The 19,397-nt window shown below is 38.9% G+C and overlaps 1 long non-coding RNA gene and 1 other non-coding gene across 2 annotated transcripts; both read left to right on the top strand.

Annotated features, from left to right (window-relative positions):
- The first annotated feature begins 3,581 nt into the window (after positions 1 to 3,581).
- LOC148211899 (small nucleolar RNA R71) lies at positions 3,582 to 3,688 on the top strand. Its single transcript, XR_015790570.1, has one exon. It is a non-coding gene; the product is annotated as a small nucleolar RNA R71 (small nucleolar RNA).
- Positions 3,689 to 16,271: 12,583 nt separating this feature from the next.
- On the top strand, positions 16,272 to 19,145 carry LOC148211898 (uncharacterized). The gene is made up of 3 exons (XR_015790390.1): positions 16,272 to 17,035; positions 17,122 to 17,160; positions 18,826 to 19,145. It is a non-coding gene; the product is annotated as an uncharacterized LOC148211898 (long non-coding RNA).
- Positions 19,146 to 19,397: the final 252 nt, after the last annotated feature.

The following is a 19,397-nucleotide window of genomic DNA, read 5'->3' as shown; positions in this document are numbered from 1 at the left end:
TTTAGAAATTTCTTTACCTGTTGCTTGTTGAACTCATAAGGAACTATTCGACTTACCAAATAATTTGCTATATCGGCATACCACGGAACTGAATCAACTCGCAACAGTTGCTCGTCAATAAACTGTTCACGTATAACAGTTCCATCATCACAGAGCGGGGATTCCAATCTAGACAGGTGATCAGCAACTTGGTTTTCAGTACCCTTCCTGTCCCTAACTTCAATATCAAACTCTTGAAGTAACAAAATCCACCATATCAAACGTGGTTTAGCATCTTTTTTAGCAAATAAATATTTTAAAGCAGAATGGTCAGTAAAAACAATGACTTTTGTGCCTATCAAGTAAGACCTAAACTTATCAAAGGCGAACACAACTGCTAACAGTTCCTTTTCAGTAGTAGTGTATTGAGTTGTGCACCGGTCAGAGTCTTACTAGCATAATACACAGGATGCAAGATCTTGTTTTTACGTTGTCCTAACATAGCTCCTATTGCATAATCACTGGCATCACACATGAGCTCAAAAGGTAAATCCCAATTAGGTTCGATAATTATAGGGGCTGAACTTAGAGCAACTTTCAACATTTCAAATGATTTTAAACAGTCATCATAAATAACAAATGGTCTATCATGTTCTAACAATTGACACAAGGGTTTAGAAATTTTAGCAAAGTCTTTTATAAAGCGGCGGTAAAATCCCCTATGCCCTAAAAAACTTCTAATCCCTTTGACATTTGTAGGAGGAGGTAGCTTTGAAATGATGTCTATCTTAGCGTGGTCTACCTATATTCCTTGCTTGGAAATTTTGTGACCCAAAACAATACCCTTTTGTACCATGAAATTACACTTCTCCCAATTTAGGACTAGGTTTGTTTGTTCACATCTCTCCAATACTCTCTCCAAATTAAATAAACATGCGTCAAAAGAATTTCCAAAAACAGAAAAGTCATCCATAAAAACTTCTAGAATATTTTCTACCATGTCAGAGAAGATGGCCATCATACACCTCTGAAAAGTCGCGAGTGCATTGCATAGTCCAAAGGGCATTCGCCTGAAAGCGAACGTACCATACGGACAGGTAAATGTTGTCTTCTCCTGGTCTTCTGGAGCAATAGTAATTTGATTATAACCCGAATATCCATCTAAAAAACAATTGAAATCCTTACTTGCCAGACGGTCTAGCATCTGGTCAATAAACGGGAGAGGAAAATGGTCTTTCTTCGTTACCTTGTTGAGTTTGCGATAGTTAATGCAAACTTTCCACCCGCTCACAGTTCGGGTTGAGATGAGCTCATTCTCCTCGTTGGCCACCACGGTTATACCACCTTTCTTTGGTACACACTGTACTGGGCTTACCCAGCTGCTGTCGGATATTGGGTATATAACACCGGCGTCAAGCCATTTAAGAATTTCTTTCGTTACAACCTCTTTCATCTTCGGGTTCAACCGCCTTTGACTCTCAATAGAGTTCTTAACATCTTCTTCCAATAGAATTTTGTGCATGCAAAAGGCCGGGCTTATCCCTCGGATATCTGCTATCGTCCATCCAATGGCCTTTTTGTGCTTCTCCAAAATCTGCAATAAAGAATATTCATTAGTAGGTGATAAATTGGAAGCTATAATAACTGGTAAAGTGTCGTTATCCCCTAGATACGCATATTTCAAATGCGACGGCAATGGCTTCTGCTCCAAAGTGGGTGGTTCCACTATGGACGGAAGTAACGACTTGCATTCTTCTTTTTGTATTTTTTCAATAGGATTAGTCACATCTTCCGGTCCTTCTGCCATCTTATCAAGCTCTTCTTCAATCTCTGTAACTAACAAGTCATAAAACTCATCAAACATAACAGGATTCAAGTTAGTTATAGCACAACATTCTTCAAAATCTCCTGGTAATTTCATGGCGTCTAGAACGTTAAATTTAACTTCTTCATTATTTACCCTCATTGTAATTTCTCCATTCCTCACATTAAAAACTGTATCCCCAGTGGCTAGAAATGGTCTTCCCAAAATAATGGGAACATCTAAGTCTGACTCGCAATCTAGAATGATAAAGTCTACAGGGAAAATGAATTTGTCCACCTGGACTAAAACATCTTCTATCTTTCCCTCAGGTCTTATGATAGATCTATCTGCTAGTTGGAGGGTAACCGTAGTAGGTCTAGCTTCTCCTATGCCTAAAGATTTGAAAACTGATAATGGCATAAGATTAATGCTAGCGCCTAGATCACATAATGCCCTGCCTAAGTTTTTTCTTCCTATGGAACATAGAATGGTAAAACTGCCAGGATCGTTACACTTCATGGGTAGCGGGCTGCCTACAGCTTCACTACTACATTTTGTCATGGCTACCAGTCCATGCTCTCCTATTTTTTTCTTCCTAGAAACTATATCTTTCAAAAACTTACCATAATTTGGCATCTGTTCTAGAGCATCCACTAATGGTATATTCATATGCAATTGTTTTAAAATATCTAAAAATTTTCTAAACTGGGAATCATTATTTTTCTTAACTAATCTTTGTGGAAACGGGGGAGTAAGGGTAAAAGAAGGCTGTACCTATGGAGGAACACTCGGGGTGTTCTCATTACCTTTTCTAGTATTTTCTTTTTCTGGTGTTGTTGAATTTTCTGGTATCTTTACAGTTGGTTCAGTGGATGGAATCTGTACATCTGTTGTTGGCATTGTTGGTCCATCATATGCCAGTCCACTCCTAAGGGTGACAGCTTTGCACTGTTCTTTACCTTCTCGTTTTGGTAATTCAGTATGGCCTGGAAAAGAACCTTGTGGTCTATTCTTCAATTCATTGGCGAGCTGTCCCAATTGGGTCTCGAAATTCCTCATTGATGCCGCTTTGATTGTATCACTGCGTCGGTTCGGGCCATGTACTCCTTCATCATATTCTCAAGATTTGAGCTGTTATTTTAAACTGGTGGAGTCTGTGTTCTCTGATTGTACTGCTGTTGCGGCGGCGGGATGTATTGCTGTGTAGGTGGAACATAGGGCTGCGTGTTCTGCTGGCTCTGCCCTTGATTAAAACCGCTCGAACCTCCTTGACCTCCCCATGAGAAATTAGGGTGGTGCCTCCAACCTGGGTTGTAGGTGTTCGAATATGGGTTAAAGTTCCTATTGTTCCCATGTCCTACATAAAAAACGGAAGCAGGGTTATGTGGATAATTATCATAAATATGGTTTTCACTGCAAAATGAACAAATCAGATCGTTGACTTGGCAAACAGGGGCATGAGTGCAAAAATCCGACTGCACAGGTTGTATCGGTGTGGCTAATGGATTTTTTTATTCCCAATGCCATCTCTTTCAGCCTCTGGTTCATTGTAACCATCTCTTTTTGCATCGAGGTCGCAATGTCCAGAGCCAAAACTCCAGCTGGATCTTGCTTCTTTGGTGCTGCCCTAGATCTTTGCGAACACCATAGTTCGTTGTGTGAAGCTAAGTCATTTAGGATGTCAACTATCTCGTTGAATGTCTTCTTTGTAAAGGCTCCGTTGGCAGCATTGTTTAGCATCATCTTAGTATGATGATCTAAACCTCTAATGAAATGTTCTATCTGGATGCATGCCGGCAAGCCATGGTTCGGACATTTCCTGATTAGTTCTTTAAATCTTTCCCACGCCTCGTGAACAGGTTCACGATCATACTGTCTAAAGGAGATGATCTCCTCTCTGATATCAGCGTGGCGAGTAGGTGGGAAGAATTTTGTTAAAAACTTCTCCACTAACGACCCCCATGTGGTGATGGATCCTGGTGGAAATGTATTGAGCCATGCTCTAGCTTGGTCCTTCAAAGAAAATGGAAAAAGTGTTAGTCTCAGAGCATCGTCTGTTATACCAGGTAATCGAAATGCATTTGCAATTTGAATGAATGATTTTAGATGATCATGTGGATCCTCATGTTCCTGCCCTCCAAAATGTCCAATTGTCTGCAACATTTGGAACATCATTGGTTTAAGCTCAAAGTTTGCGTGGGCTAGAATAGGCTTAACTATCCCTGAATCAAAGTTCTGAAAAGCCGTGGCGGCATATTCTCGCATTGCCATGTCTCTGTTGTCCGCCATCTGGATATGGTTGAATTCATCATTTCTTGCATGATCCCTCATATTACCGTTAACAGCAGGTGGATCAACCCGATCACGAGGTGGAATATCTGCCATTGATGTGCTCGTACTTTCTACCTCACTTTCAGGACTGATTTCACATTCTCTCTCTTTTTGCTTTTCTAGTTGTTTTCGAACTCTTTGCTCCTTTCGAGTTTTTCGAAGGGTCCGCTCAATCTCAGGGTCAAGGGGTAGAAGAAAAGATCTTGTGCTCATGCACTTTAACTTACCCCTGTGAGATAAACGACCAAAAATATAGAACAAAAACGGTGGATGGAAATTACACCCAACAACAATTCACAAATATAAAAACTAAAAGAATTTGAAAATAATTTTAAAATAAAAGTCCCCGGCAACGGCGCCAAAAACATGACTGGTGGTTATGCTGACCGCACGCACTAAGCGTGGGAACAATTATATAGATGCAAGCGCACACCTGTCAGAGTAATATAAAATGGATGGAGTATCCAAGTATCGATCCTCAAGGACTTCTAAATAATTTCCAAACTCTAAAGTTTTAAAGAATAGTGAATGTTGAAATGAGTGATTCTTGTAAAATGGGAAGTGGTCACAACTAATGGTTTTGGATTTGAGATTTGGACTTATAATGATAAAACCTAGCCCGAATTACTTCAAGTTAGCCAACAAAGAATAAAGGATATGCTAAGGACAATATGCATTTTACTTTAGAAACCAACCACTACGCTTCTCACTTGACTTATGTCTAAGCAAGTTCAAAGTCCTAAGACATTCCCTAATATGTCTATTATGAGAGATATCTTAGTTTTAGGATGGAAATAGTCGCAACCTCGGGTTAAGGTCCTATGTCTAGGCTACTTAAGCGGAACCCTTATGTCTAAGGCGCTCCTCTCCTCGGTTTAACCACTCAACAATGCAAATAAGCAACCTTTTCAGTATTTACTTGTTAAGACTTACAGTGGCCTTCTCTAAATCCTAACTTTTTGGGAAAACATGTTGAGCAATGAATGGAAAGCAAAAACACTACTTCTTAACAACCCTTATTAGAAATAAAAGGCTAACTATCCATAACCGAGCTAGAGACGGGAATTTAGAAAGACATATTGAAGAAAATACAGCAAGTAAAATGGTTGAAATTGGAATGCATGTGTGAACAACAAAAGTTAACTAACGGAGAGTTTTTATCGGGATTGAGAGCTTCGCCCTTCTCTTTCAAGCAAGGGGGAGTGTCACGTGCTCTTTCCTCCAAAAACACAACTCTCTTAACTAAAAATAAAGTAAAGGCAAAGGGAAGATAAGCAAAGTGCTGGATTTTTATAAATTTGAATAAGTAGAAAATAACTAAGTACAAATGGAAACAAAACAAAGCTCAATAACGAAATATAAAGTGCTCGGGTTTTAAAAACCAAAAGCAACTAATGGAAGCAACTCAAAAGTACTTAGAAAGCAACAAAAAAACACTAAAAATGATCGAGAGAAGGAAGCAAGGCTTGATGCATTTGGTGGAGAAGCTGCTGGAATTTATAGCTGTGTAAAATTGGTTAGGTAGGTCCTAAAACGATGGTGAATCACCCATTTCCAATTCTTTTGACTGACCAAATCGTGCTCAAACTGATAATGGAACACTTCTTCTACACGTATGCATCGGTTGGAACCACCAAAACGCATGGGAAGACGCGTTTCATTAAGGGCAAAGTTGGAAGAAAACCAGTTTTTCTGCAGCCACGCAGGCGTCTGGCGCCTCCCATGATGTTTTTTCGTCTTTTTGCTTCTTTTGATTAATTTCCACTCCCAAATGGTCCTAAAATGTCATAAATATAATATCAGCCAACCACAAACCATCATATATAAATTTTGCATGAATTGGAACTCAAACGACCGAGAAAAATCCGAAACCAAGCTAAAACATAGTAAAAACAGCATCTAAAACCTTCTTTTTACGCATGTAAACAAGCGTAATCATGATACAGGTAGATCCAATGTTGGGGAGAATAGTACTCAAGAACCTACCAGAGAAGAAGATCTTGAGGACACGCAGACGTTAAAGGAAATGTTCCAATAGAAGAGGCGGGAGAAAAAGAGTTCAAAACGTCATGCACTTCAGACTAAGAAACCGACAGTGCCCATGAATGAACCTAAAACAAGAGCTGTGAAAGCTAAAACAGCTGAAGCTAAGAAGAAGGTAGTGGCACCTGGGCCAGTTGATACCATCGAACTCGACTTGTCTGAGGGAGAGGAGGTCGAGACGCAATGGAACGCGGCGAATTTAGCCACTCGAACTTCATTAATGAAATCCCGTAAGTTTATGACAGAATTGGGATTCGACCTCAATCTAGGAGATGTGCCTGACGATTGGAGGGAGACCGCTAGAGATAAAAAATGGAGACCACTCATTCAGCCCATACAATGTGAGGCTTTGGAGTTAGTCAGAGAGTTCTACGCTACTGTCCATCCCCAGTCACACATAGCCATAGTGCGTGGGAAGGAAATAAGGTTTGACGCCACTAAGATCAACTACAACTTCAACATTGAGAATATCAGCAATGCTGTAGGAAATAAGATGTTAGTGACTCCGACTCTAGAACAGCTCGGTGAGGCTCTAGAATGTGTTGGGAAGCTCTCTGCCACTTGGGATTTGACTACTCATGGCAAGGTACGACTAAAACCCGAGGATGTTTCACTAGCTGCTGCAGGATGGTTATATATAGTAAAAAACAGAATTCTGCCAACGGAGCATGATGCGCATGTCACTCAGGATAGGGCACTGCTGGTTTATGCCATGCTAAAGGGCATAGATGTGAATTATGGAGAATTGATCAATACCAGTATCCATAAGTGTGCCCACCGGACACGTGGTAAGCTTTATCGCCCACGCTTGGTCACTTCGTTATGCTTGCGACAAGGTGTGCAGCTCCCTGCGGATCAAATTAAGAGAGATGCCCCAGTTGTGGAAGAGAAGAATATTCGGAGAATTATCGCCCATGCACTACAAAGAAGGGAAGGTACTGGGACGTCTCCTAGATCGGAGATCCGTCGTCTTCGAGAGGAGAACCAACAGCTGCGAGATCAGGTTCGAGAAGTCGTGCAATATATCTACAACTTGAGGGCTTCATTGGATTTTGCGGTTTTACCTTCATGGCCTCCATCGCTAGCGCTATCCTTGGTCATCCATCTTCCAGTACCGACATTGATCCTAGTCCACAACCTCCAACTTCATGAAGGGGAGGTTCCTTCTTTGCTATTTTTTGTGTATGATTCTTTTGGTTAATGACGTCGTTTGCATATTCTAGCCTTACTACACATGTTTTTTGTATTGATTATGTTTCGAGCTCAGTTGAAGCATGCATAAATTAGTATCGTTTATCTTCTGATCACTTAAAGTATGCCTTCACTTAGCCTTAGTTTAGCTTTTCACATGCCTACTTTGAAACATCTGTGCTGTGCATGTGATTTCATGTCAATGATGATTCTAAGAGATTGTTGAGTTTTCTGTTCTATGCCTGACTAAGCTTTGAGCTATTACCTTCGTTTATGTGATAAACTCATTTTCTTTTATGTCTTTTTTATCTTTACAGACTTTAAGCTTTTTATTTGCCCCTATATAGGAAGTCCTTGTCCTTTTTATTGTTAAGCCTTTTTCATCAGATGCAAACGTCTTTTCCCAATGAGGACACTGTCTCTCTTAAGTTTGGGGGGACAGTCGTTGTGTCAGTCATTCTTTTAGAAAGATAAAGTGTTATTTATATTTGAAAAATCCTGCTATTTTCTTTTGAAAAAGAGTCAGTTGGAAAGAAAGAAAGTGTTGAAAACCACTTAGCTTAAAAAAAAAAAACAAAACACAAAAGTTGCAAAAGAGTAAAAAGAGTCTTATTGAGAGAAAATAAGAGTGGGGAAAATACTTGTGTTAGAAAGAAAAGAGTGGTAAAAACAATGAGAGTTAAAGAAAATGTATTTATGATTTCCGAGTCCTACTGTAGACACCCATTTAGTTTTAGGTTGGGTGTTGACTTTGAAAATAGCAGTAAGGATGGTGATAAGTGACTTCGTGTTTTTCATTGTCGTCGTCTTATGACCTAGCTTTAGTTTCAAAGTCTTTCTACTAGTAGTGATACGAATCCATTTGTGACCAATTACATATATCAAAGGAGCAATTATTACAAGAAAGGCAAGGAAGATTCAAGAGGCTTTCACATTGCACCTTCAAAAGCTTGTTAATGCACAAGAACCAACAAAGAGTTTTGAGCCCAAATTTATTCATAATGTTACTTCAATGAGTCAAGAAGAGAATGGAGCAAAGATGGCACGGGAAAAGTTGTCTATTTTGAGAGATGGCACGGAGGACAAAAAAAGTGTGCAGATTCGTGAACAGGTGCCTTTGCAGATTGCACCTCTTTGGAGTTTGTGAAGTCAAAAGTTGTCAAACCATATCCAAATGTGAAGCGCCTCCTACAGCACATAGATAAGACCATTGAAGCATGACTACGTTTTCTGATCCGCATTTAAGTGTCTAGAATGATGTGCAATCAAGTTTTAATTTGCATGTCTTATTTTCTACAATTTGCATTAAGTAGTATTTTGAAAAACTTTTGGTGTTCTTATGTTGAACGACCATTTGGCCTATTTAAAGGCTTGTAATGCTCTTGTTATGGAGAACTTAAGATTAAAACATATTGAAATTCAAGAACTTTTGTTCCTTAACACTTTTGGTGTTGCTTCTTTCAAATCTTGCTTTAGGTTTGATGTTAAACCGATTCATTAGATTAGTCTCGATCAAGCTAATTCTGGAGTGAGTCGTCTTAGGATCTAGGAGTGACCATCGTAGATTCTAAGTCCGATCTAAGAGTGATTCATCTTCTAACCTTACTCTTGGTTGGAATCATTCGGTAAGTTAGTCGTTTTTGCGAATGTTTGCAAGGATCCTAGAAGGACCTCTAGCTTTGTAAACCCGAGCAACCTTGGCGCTTATCATTTGGTATCAGAGCGTTGGTCGACATCCTTTGGCCGGTTCTAGAGGTGAAATATCTTTACTTTATTTAATTTTATTTTTCTGTTATTTTCCTTTTTCGAAAGTAGTTTCTTACAAAGTGTAACAAGACATAACTTGTCTTGAAATTCTTGTATTTTGCTCTCGGATCATTAGCAAAGAAAAAAAAAATTAGAAGCAAAAGAAAAAAAAAGGAAAAAAAAAACAGAAGCAAAAGAAAGAAAAAACAGTAGCAAAAAGAAACAAAAACAGTAGCAAAAAGAAAGAAAACCGTAGAAAAAAAAAAGCATTCGAAGATCCGAGGCACAGGAAAGGTTCTTTTCATTATGTTGTGTTTTGTTTAAATTATCAAGTTGTTTATCCTAAGATTGAGTTTCTGTAGTCTTAGTTTGTGAGAGTTGATCATTGAATTAGTTATATCAAGCTTTAAGCAAGATTGCACCAAAATTTAAGCCAACCCTTACATCTTTGACCTAGTACCAAAAGCCTACCCTTGAGTGATAAACACGAGTGTCCTTGAGTGAAATCTTGGTGAGAAGAGTGGTAAGGTCCTTATTATCATTATTATTGTTTCTAACAAAATGGCACAGGATGGAGTACCACAAGTACCGCAAGATCCTAACATGGTGATTCTTCAAGCAATTCAAGGAATGATGGAAATGATGAGGGAAGATAGGCAGGAAAGAAGGGTGCAACAACGAAGAGAAGAACGAGTCTTACAGGAAGATGAAGGTATGTTTGACTTCGATGTACAAAAAGAACAAGTTGGGAGTAGAGGAAGGAATAACTTTGCCAACATTATGCAACCGAGGAGATGGGAAAGAGTAAATGAAAAGAGAGATGGTGGAGCTAAACTCAAAATTCCACCATTTAGTGGAACCGCGGACCCCGATGCTTACTTGCGATGGGAAAGGAAGATAGAACGTGTATTTCATTGCTCTACATATAGTGAAAATAAGAAGATGAGACTTGTCATTGCCGAATTCATTAATCATGCTAATGAATGGTATCAACATCTCAAATCCGAGAAAAGAAGGAAAGATGAGGATCAAATAGAAACTTGGGAAAAACTCAAAGAAGCCATGAGAATGAGGTATGCTCCCAAACATTATAAAAATGATTTGAAAACTAAACTGCAAGCTTTGAGGCAGGGAACAAAAAGTGTTGATGAGTATTATCAAGAGATGGTGATTTTAATGGAAAATGCACACATTCGAGAAGAAGAGGAAGAAACCATGTCTAGATTCCTTGGAGGTTTGAATCTGGAAATTGTTCATCATATTGATAGAAATCCACCACCTTACTTGGAAGATATGTATCACCATGCTATCAAAATTGAACATCAATTGAGGAAAGAAGAGGAGCATTTCAAATGGAATGAATTCATGCAACCAAAAGGGAAGTTTGGTGCTGTCAAAAGAGTGAAGGCCGAGAGCTCCAATGCCAAAAACAATGAAGTTCCGAAGGAGGTAAGGGAGAAGACTAATTCTCTTACATGTTGGAAGTGCAAAGGGTTTGGACACATGAGCAAAGAATGTGTCAATAAAGAAGTCATGGTGATAAGAAATGGTGTTGTTGATTCAAATGATGCTTGTGAGAAATATGATGCAAAATTTGAGGAAGATTCTAAAGCACATGTTGATGAATTTATTGAACAAGATCGCAAAGATTCTGATTTTGATAAAAGTGAGTTCAAAGAAAAGAGAGAAAGAGAAGAGTTAAGAGAAAGGAATTCAAAGGAGAAAGAAGAGGAAAATAGCAAGATCCAATCCATTTGTCAATATAAGTCAAATCTTATAGCATTGTTGCATAAGGACCCTTACTATCAAGCTCACATATTTTATCCTAGTCTTTCTACGTTTCTAAGATTTTTGCAGGAAGTTCCAACTTTTCAATTCAAGCATGATCGAATACAAGAAACAAAGGAAGCTATAAAGGAGCCAAGAAGAGTTATCCTATCATCTTCTCATGATCTTGAGATTGTCTTACAAGGTAAGTATAAAATATATCTTGATTTTAAAGATACTAACTTGCTTCCTTATTGTGTAGGTAACCATGGACATAAGAAACCTAAGGTGAAAGGCATTGTGGAAAACTACTTATCCAAGAATTTGTATAAAGAATTCCATGGTCGAGAAAGCAGAATGTTATGTTGGAGAATGCAAATGCAAAGTACCAAGTGGAGGAAAAATAAATCCGAGCACAATTTCAACAAACCAAGTGATTGGGTTTGGAAGCACTTTTGGAAGGAACGAAGAATTTGTCAAAGTCCAAACATAAGAAGACTAAGAAGGATGATATTACATGAAGACTTCAAGATTGCACTTCAAGGAAGTCAAAAAGTGCTGTTAACTCAAAGAACGCAAACAAGAAAGGGCCATAGAAATTTTCAAGAAGAAAGAAGTGACATGTCCAACGAAGAAAATCATAAATCTTCAAGCTCCAATATACAACTCACAAGGTAAGGAACAAGTTGTTAAGGCTTATCATTGGACTAACTTGATTCGTTTTGATGAAGGAAATGAAAACCTTGATTTGAGGACAAATCCTTTTAAAGAAAGGGGGGATGATACGAATCCATTTGTGACCAATTACATATATCAAAGGAGCAATTATTACAAGAAAGGCAAGGAAGATTCAAGAGGCTTTCACATTGCACCTTCAAAAGCTTGTTAATGCACAAGAACCAACAAAGATTTTTGAGCCCAAATTTATTCATAATGTTACTTCAATGAGTCAAGAAGAGAATGGAGCAAAGATGGCACGGGAAAAGTTGTCTATTTTGAGAGATGGCACGGAGGACAAAAAAAGTGTGCAGATTCGTGAACAGGTGCCTTTGCAGATTGCACCTCTTTGGAGTTTGTGAAGTCAAAAGTTGTCAAACCATATCCAAATGTGAAGCGCCTCCTACAGCACATAGATAAGACCATTTGAAGCATGACTACGTTTTCTGATCCGCATTTAAGTGTCTAGAATGATGTGCAATCAAGTTTTAATTTGCATGTCTTATTTTCTACAATTTGCATTAAGTAGTATTTTGAAAAACTTTTGGTGTTCTTATGTTGAACGACCATTTGGCCTATTTAAAGGCTTGTAATGCTCTTGTTATGGAGAACTTAAGATTAAAACATATTGAAATTCAAGAACTTTTGTTCCTTAACACTTTTGGTGTTGCTTCTTTCAAATCTTGCTTTAGGTTTGATGTTAAACCGATTCATTGGATTAGTCTCGATCAAGCTAATTCTGGAGTGAGTCGTCTTAGGATCTAGGAGTGACCATCGTAGATTCTAAGTCCGATCTAAGAGTGATTCATCTTCTAACCTTACTCTTGGTTGGAATCATTCGGTAAGTTAGTCGTTTTTGCGAATGTTTGCAAGGATACTAGAAGGACCTCTAGCTTTGTAAACCCGAGCAACCTTGGCGCTTATCAAGTAGTTGTGGTTGAAACCGATGTTAGTGTGTGGAAACCTCAGGGGCTAGTAGCCGGTCTTTCAGATGTAAAAGTCTCAATGTAAAAAGGGAGTGTGCAGATTCCTTAGGGGTATTTGAAAACGTTTTCTGTTTTTGAAAGGAAAAAGGATTTTGAACGAGAGTTTTTATCATTTCAAACTTGGTTTATAGTGACTAAGCTTACGAAGGCAATCGAATGGTATGCTTTGACATCTTTTCCCTGAGACAATTTATGATTAAACATCTCGGTTGCTTTTGCTTTACCTTGTCCATGTATTAGAAAGCTGATTAAAGTTGCTAAGTTTTGCTTGAGGACAAGCAAAAAAGTTAAGTTTGGGGGCGTGATTACGCTTGTTTACATGCGTAAAAAGAAGGCTTTAGATGCTGTTTTTACTACGTTTTAACTTTGTTTCGGACTTTTTCTCGGTCGTTTGAGTTCCAATTCATGCAAAATTCATATATGATGGTTTGTGGTTGGCTTATATTGTATTTATGACATTTTAGAACCATTTTGGAGTGCAAATTAATCAAAAGAAGCAAAAAGACGGAAAAACCTTCATTGGAGGCGCCAGGCGCCTTAGGCTGCAGAAATCCTGGTTTTCTTCGAACTTTGCCCTTAATGAAACGCGTCTTCCAATGCGTTCTAGTGGTTCCAACTGATGCATACATGTAGAAGAAGTGTTCCACTATCAGTTTGAGCATGATTTGGTCAATCAAAGGAGTTGGAAATGGGTGATCCACCAGCGTTTTAGGACCTACCTAACCAATTCTGCACAGCTATAAATTTCAGCAGCTTCTCCACCAAATTCATCAAGCCTTGCTTCCTTCTCTTGATCATTCTTAGTGTTTCTTTGTTGCTTTCTATGTACTTTTGAGTTGCTTTCATTAGTTGCTTTTAGTTTTTAAATTCCGAGTACTTAACATTCCTTTATTAAGCTTTGTTTTGTTTCCGTTGTTACTTAGTTATTTTCTACCTATTCAAATTTATAAAAATCCAGCACTTAGCTTATCTTTACTTTTCCTTTACTTTATTTTTAGTTAAGAGAATTGTGTTTTTGGAGGAAGGAGCACGTGACACTCCCCCTTGCTTGAAAGAGAAGAGCGAAGCTCTCAATCCCAAGCAAAACTCTCCGTTAGTTAACTTTTGTTTTTCACACATACATTTCAATTTCAACCATTTTACTTGTTGTATTTTCTTCAATATGTCTTTCTAAATTCCCGTCTCTAGCCCGGTTATGGATAGTTAGCCTTTTATTTCTAATAAGGGTTGCTAAGAAGTAGTGTTTTTGCTTTCCACTCATTGCTCAACATGTTTTCCCAAAAAGTTAGGATTTAGAGAAGGCCACTGTAAGTCTTAACAAGTCAATACTGAAAAGGTTGCTTATTTGCATTGTTGAGTGGTTAAACCGAGGAGAGGAGCGCCTTAGACATAAGGGTTCCGCTTAAGTAGCCTAGATATAGGACCTTAACCCGAGGTTGCGACTATTTCCATCCTAAAACTAAGACATCTCTCATAATAGACATATTAGGGAATGTCTTAGGACTTTGAACTTTCTTAGACATAAGTCAAGTGAAAAGCGTAGTCGTTGGTTTCTAAAGTAATAGTCAGTCCTTAGCGTATCCTTGATTCTTTGTTGGCTAACTTGAAGTAATTCGGGCTAGGTTTTACCATTATAAGACCAAATCCCAAATCCAAAACCATTATTTGTGACCACTTCCCATTTTACAAGAATCACTCATTTCAACGTTCACTATTCATTAAAACTTTAGAGTTTGGAAATTATTTAGAAGTCCTTGAGGATCGATACTTGGATACTCCATCCATTTTATATTACTCTGACAGGTGTGCGCTTGCATCTATAGAATTGTTACCACGCTTAGTGCGTGCGTTCAGCATAACACCAGTTAGGTCACACTAAAGGGAAGTTGTTAAGTTAGTTAATAACTTACTGACTAAGCAAACGATGACTGACTATTATAGGAATAAGAGTTATTCTGGTGTAATATTTAGTTGAGAATGTCTCAATTCAGTGAAGGAGTAGCTGACTGCCTCACAGTAGCTGTTGCTCTAAATCACTAAAGCATCGTTGCAAAAATAATCTTGATTGATAAGGTGCATTATTACTTTTTGCTAAAAGTGATTGGGTTTTCATGGTACTGCAAGTGTCTAATATAGATTTGTTTGTATTTCAGCATGTCTACTTTCGTTATTGCCCTGCTTGCCGCCGAAAAACTTAATGGCGAATATTACACACAATGGAAAATGAATCTTAACATGATACTCGTGGTAGATGATCTTAGGTTCGTCTTAACTGAGGATTATCCTCAGGCTCCAACGCCTAATGCAGCTCGAGCCAGTCGGGATGTCTATGATAAATGGATCAAGGCCAATGACAAGGTCAATGTCGTACATCTTGGCAAGCATATCTGATGTGTTGGCCAAGAAGCATGAGAGCATGGTCACCGCAAGGAAGATTATGGACTCATTGCGGGACATGTTTGGATATCCGTCTATTCGAGTCTGTCACGATGCCCTCAAGTTCATTTACAATTCCCACATGAAAAAGATAACATCAATGTGAGAACATGTTCTCAATATGATGGTCGACTTTAATGTGTCTGAAGTGAATGGCGCTGTCATAGATAAGGGGAGCCAGGTCAGCTTTATCTTAGAATTTCATCCGAAGAGTTTCCTATAGTTTCGCAGCAATGCTGTGAAAAACCAGATATAGTAGAACCTTACCACGCTCTTAAATGAGCTACATATTTTTCAGTCTCTTATGAAAAATAAGGGACAGGAAGGGGAGGCAAACATTATCACCTCAAAACGGTTCCATCAAGGTTCGACCTCAGGAACCAAATATGTACTTTATTCTTCTAGAAGTAAGACTTTCAAGAAAAAGAACAATATTGGTTAGGGGGTGAAAGTTGACCTTACTGTTACTGCTGCTACCAAGAAGGGTAAAGCCAAAGTTGCAGACAAAGGAAAATGTTTCCATTGCAACGTGGATGGGCACTAGAAAAGAAACTGCCCCAAATACTTGGCCGAAAAGTGTAAAGCTAAAGAAGGTAAATATGATTTACTTGTTCTTGAAACTTGCTTAGTGGAGAATGATGATTCTGTTTGGATAATGGATTCAAGGGCCACTAACCATGTTTGTTCTTCTTTTCAGGGTATTAGTTCTTGGAGGTAGCTTGATGCTGGGGAGATTGTAACGTCACGCGTTCTCTAACTTGTTTATTTTAAGAGATAAATAGTGTCTTTGGATTTTTCCCTAAGTTAATAACTTTAATTCTTGGATCTTCTAACTTTGAAATTCTAATTTTTGACTAAATTAGAATTAAGTTTAATTTCATTGGATTAAGATAATTTAAGTTCTTGACCTGGGTAGGAGATTTTTAGTTAAATCTTAAATTCAGGGGTTTTAGGATTTTCCTTTATAAATTCTACTTTTCTTTGAATTATTATTCTTGGATCTTAGAGTTGAAGTTAATTATTTTATGTCGAATTATTGTGAGTTTTATTTTAACTACTAACGTGAAATTTCGGGTTTCTTATTTTGGGTCGTTAGAACTATTTGAAAATAGAATTCTAGTTTCCTCTAGCCCATGGGCTTTCCATTGGAGTTGAGAGTTGGGCTTTTCATTTTTTAAAACTAATTAAGAGGATTCTTTAAAAATTGGGAATGTGGGCTTTTTGGTTTAAATGCAAAATAAATAAAATAAACAAAAGAAAACCCTAGTTGGCCCTCTCTTTCTCCTCTTCTTCCCCTCTAGCCATCAACCCCCTTCTCCTTCTTGTTCTCTGGAGAAGCAGCGAACGGCGGCAGCGAGTTTCTCCAAAGATGACCCACGGTGGCGCGACATCACAGCAGCAGCGCAGCCTTCGCGATTCCATCACTGGCGTCCCCTCGGCGTCCAAGAACCACGAACGGCGGCCGTCGAGTTGTGGCAGCAGGTAGCGGCGTTCTATGGCGTGGTTTGCAACGAAAACCAGCCAGCCGTCGGTGTTTTCTGCACGATTTCACGGCGATTCCGGCAGCTCCAGCGTGCTGCATTCGCGGTGGCTCTGCTGTTCGGCAACATCCCACGACCCGCTACGCCCGGAATCCGTCGGTCTCTTCAATCCAGCGACGGTCCACGGCGGTGCATGAGAGATAGAGAAGTATTGGTTCGTTCTCTGGCCTCGACAGCCCCGAGCAGTCCGAATTCGCGAAGCCCAGCGAATTTGGTGACGTTTTCCAGCCTTCCAATGACGTTCGACGTTGACCCACACTCAAACGAAGCCTGATACGTGATACCCACCCATGTGCGAAGTCGATTTGTGATACCCACTCTATTCGGCATTGGTTCGGCGCTGACCAACCTCAAATCGGACCCAAATCAGCGTTACCCATCGTTTTTTGGCGTCGGACCAGCAAGCCTTTGACCATTGGAACTCAATTTTGGGAACCTGAACATCCTCGGCATCGACTCACTCCTAACCCAAGAGGTTTTAGGGGGAGTTTTAGGTAACGAATCACCTAAGCTTAGTTTCGATCTAACTTAAGTGTTTCTAGTATGAACTCTAATCAAGTTTGGATGCTTTTGGATTTAGGAACCCTTCGACGAGCTTAGTAGCAGTTTGGGACCTTGTGTAAGTAGTTTCTTACTGGAGGGATTGGTTGTGTGCTGATATGATATGGTTGTTTGCTCGTGTGCCCATGTGTGATACTTGCATGTTGCTTGTCGTTGTTATCATTTAGTGAACGTCATTGTTGATAAGACTGTTGGGAAAATTATGTGGTTGTGTGAATCAATTGTAGCCAGGTAATCTTGGATGACTATGATTGAATCGTTGTTATGTTCTAATTGGTTTTCATGATGAAATTTGTATACCGGTACTATAATCTGTTGTTTCGAAAGCATATTGAATATTTATGAGAAATCGGTTGTGTTTGATGTATGCTGGGTACTTATCAATTATATTTTGGTTAAGTTGTTGGTTGTGCCTTTCTGTGAACGATGCCTGTTGGAACTGTTGGATCATGCTGGACTATTTTAAATTGATTGGTTTTTACATATGATCATTTTGGTGTATCGCATATTGGACTGCTATGAGATTGGGGATGCATGAGGCATGGCGTAGTAGCAAGTAGGACTCTTGTGAGAGTTTTGAGACATAACAAAGTAAGTAGACAAAGGGCGTGTGCGTGCGTTAATGTATGCTAAATGGTCTCTAACGTGCTGATTATGTGGCGTTTAATGCTAATTTTGTTACGTCATTGTGCTAAATAATTCTCGTTGTGTTAGTTGATATACTTGGAGTAGTGTTGGATATTTGTCGATGAAAATAGTGAGTTTTTTGCTTTGCTAAACTGTTGAGTATTGTTGTGGTAATGTTTGTTGCCTGGATACGCTAAATTGTTCGGCGTGTTTTGTGAGTTATTATCCTTAGTAATGCTTGTTAAATAATGATGTTGGATATTGAGCATGATTGGGTTATTATCTCATTATTAAAAAGTTGTCTATGTTGTGGAAGCAAGCTGAATTGTACTTGTGAGTTGAAAGATGCAGGGTTAGTGGTAAAAGAAAGTATATAGTAAGACTCTGGTGAGAGTTGGATTCTTGGAGGGAATGAATGAGTGAGTGTTAGGGCCTCGGGTATAAATGGTCGGGGGCTGATACGTCACTAATGGAGTATCGAGGCCTCTGGTATAAATGGTCGAGGGTCGATACGAGGAGTCCTTTGGAAAGAAGACTATTGGGGCCTTGGGTATAAATGGTCAAGGGCCAATACATGGTGAAGTCATCGGGGCCTCGGGTATAAATGGTCGAGGGCCGATGCAGCAGTGTCGGGGCTCTGGGTATAAATGGTCAGGGGCCGACTCTACTTGAAGGACTTAACTGTGGAAGGCTAGGATAGCTGTGATAAGCGTAGGGGTACTTGAGATGTTAGGGAGACTAGAGGTTGGTAGTTAATGTGTTCCGGGTTGTGGTTGTCCCGAATTTTATAGAATGTGTCTATGTTTGATTGCGTAATGTGATGAAAAGCACGACTATGAATGTTTCATGATTTGGTTGAGCATGATGAGTTTGACATGTACGGTACATGTATAGTTAAACATTTGCATAAACTACTTCTTGTGATATGTTTCTATTTATTCAAAGCTTGAGAGTTGTGATAAGCATGATATGTTGATTCTTTAATAAGCATTACACGGTTTTTTCCTTGATAAGTATGTTGTTTGTGCGTGACCATTCAGATAAGGGCTGCTTACTGAGTACTGTGGTTGTACTCATCCCTCTTTTTCCCCTCCAGTTTGCAGGTATCGAGCTAGCTCTTGGGAAGGTGATGGCGAGGAGGAGGCTTGATCGGAAAGACCATTAGCTATGCTGCGTGCAATTAATTTCTTTTAGTTAGGATAGTTGTGGCTATTTAATCTTGTAGTTGAGTTGTTAGTGGTTGGTTTTGTTTAGTTTTATTGTCTGAAGGATGTTGTAAGGTTGCCGATTTATTATTCTTTTTAGAGCATTAATTTTGTTAGCTTCTTGAACTACAAGATTGTAACCTACGTAGGATATTTATGAACACATTTGTTTAAGTTGATCGTACTTCAATTAGTTTTTGCTTTATTGCCATTCGAGATGTTAATATTCATTTAATGGAAGGTTTATAGTTAGTAAAGGTTTCCTTGACGGGCTTGGTTAATGTGAAGTCAGTATTAAATGGTTTATCGACATAGGATGTGAGTTTCTCTTAAATCTTTAGTGTTGTTGTTCTAATTGTTCAAGCTCTCGTGTGTGTAAATTAGAGTAGCGCAGGAGAAGCGTGGTAGCTTTATTGCTTAGTATTGTTGTGAAGATAATTCTCTTGTTTATGTGAAAATTTTA

This window comes from Momordica charantia (assembly GCF_013281855.1).
Source record: "Momordica charantia cultivar OHB3-1 chromosome 4 unlocalized genomic scaffold, Mcharantia_2.0 BLBB01000004.1, whole genome shotgun sequence".
NCBI lineage: Eukaryota > Viridiplantae > Streptophyta > Magnoliopsida > Cucurbitales > Cucurbitaceae > Momordica > Momordica charantia.
This window is presented reverse-complemented; position numbering and strand designations above follow the sequence as displayed.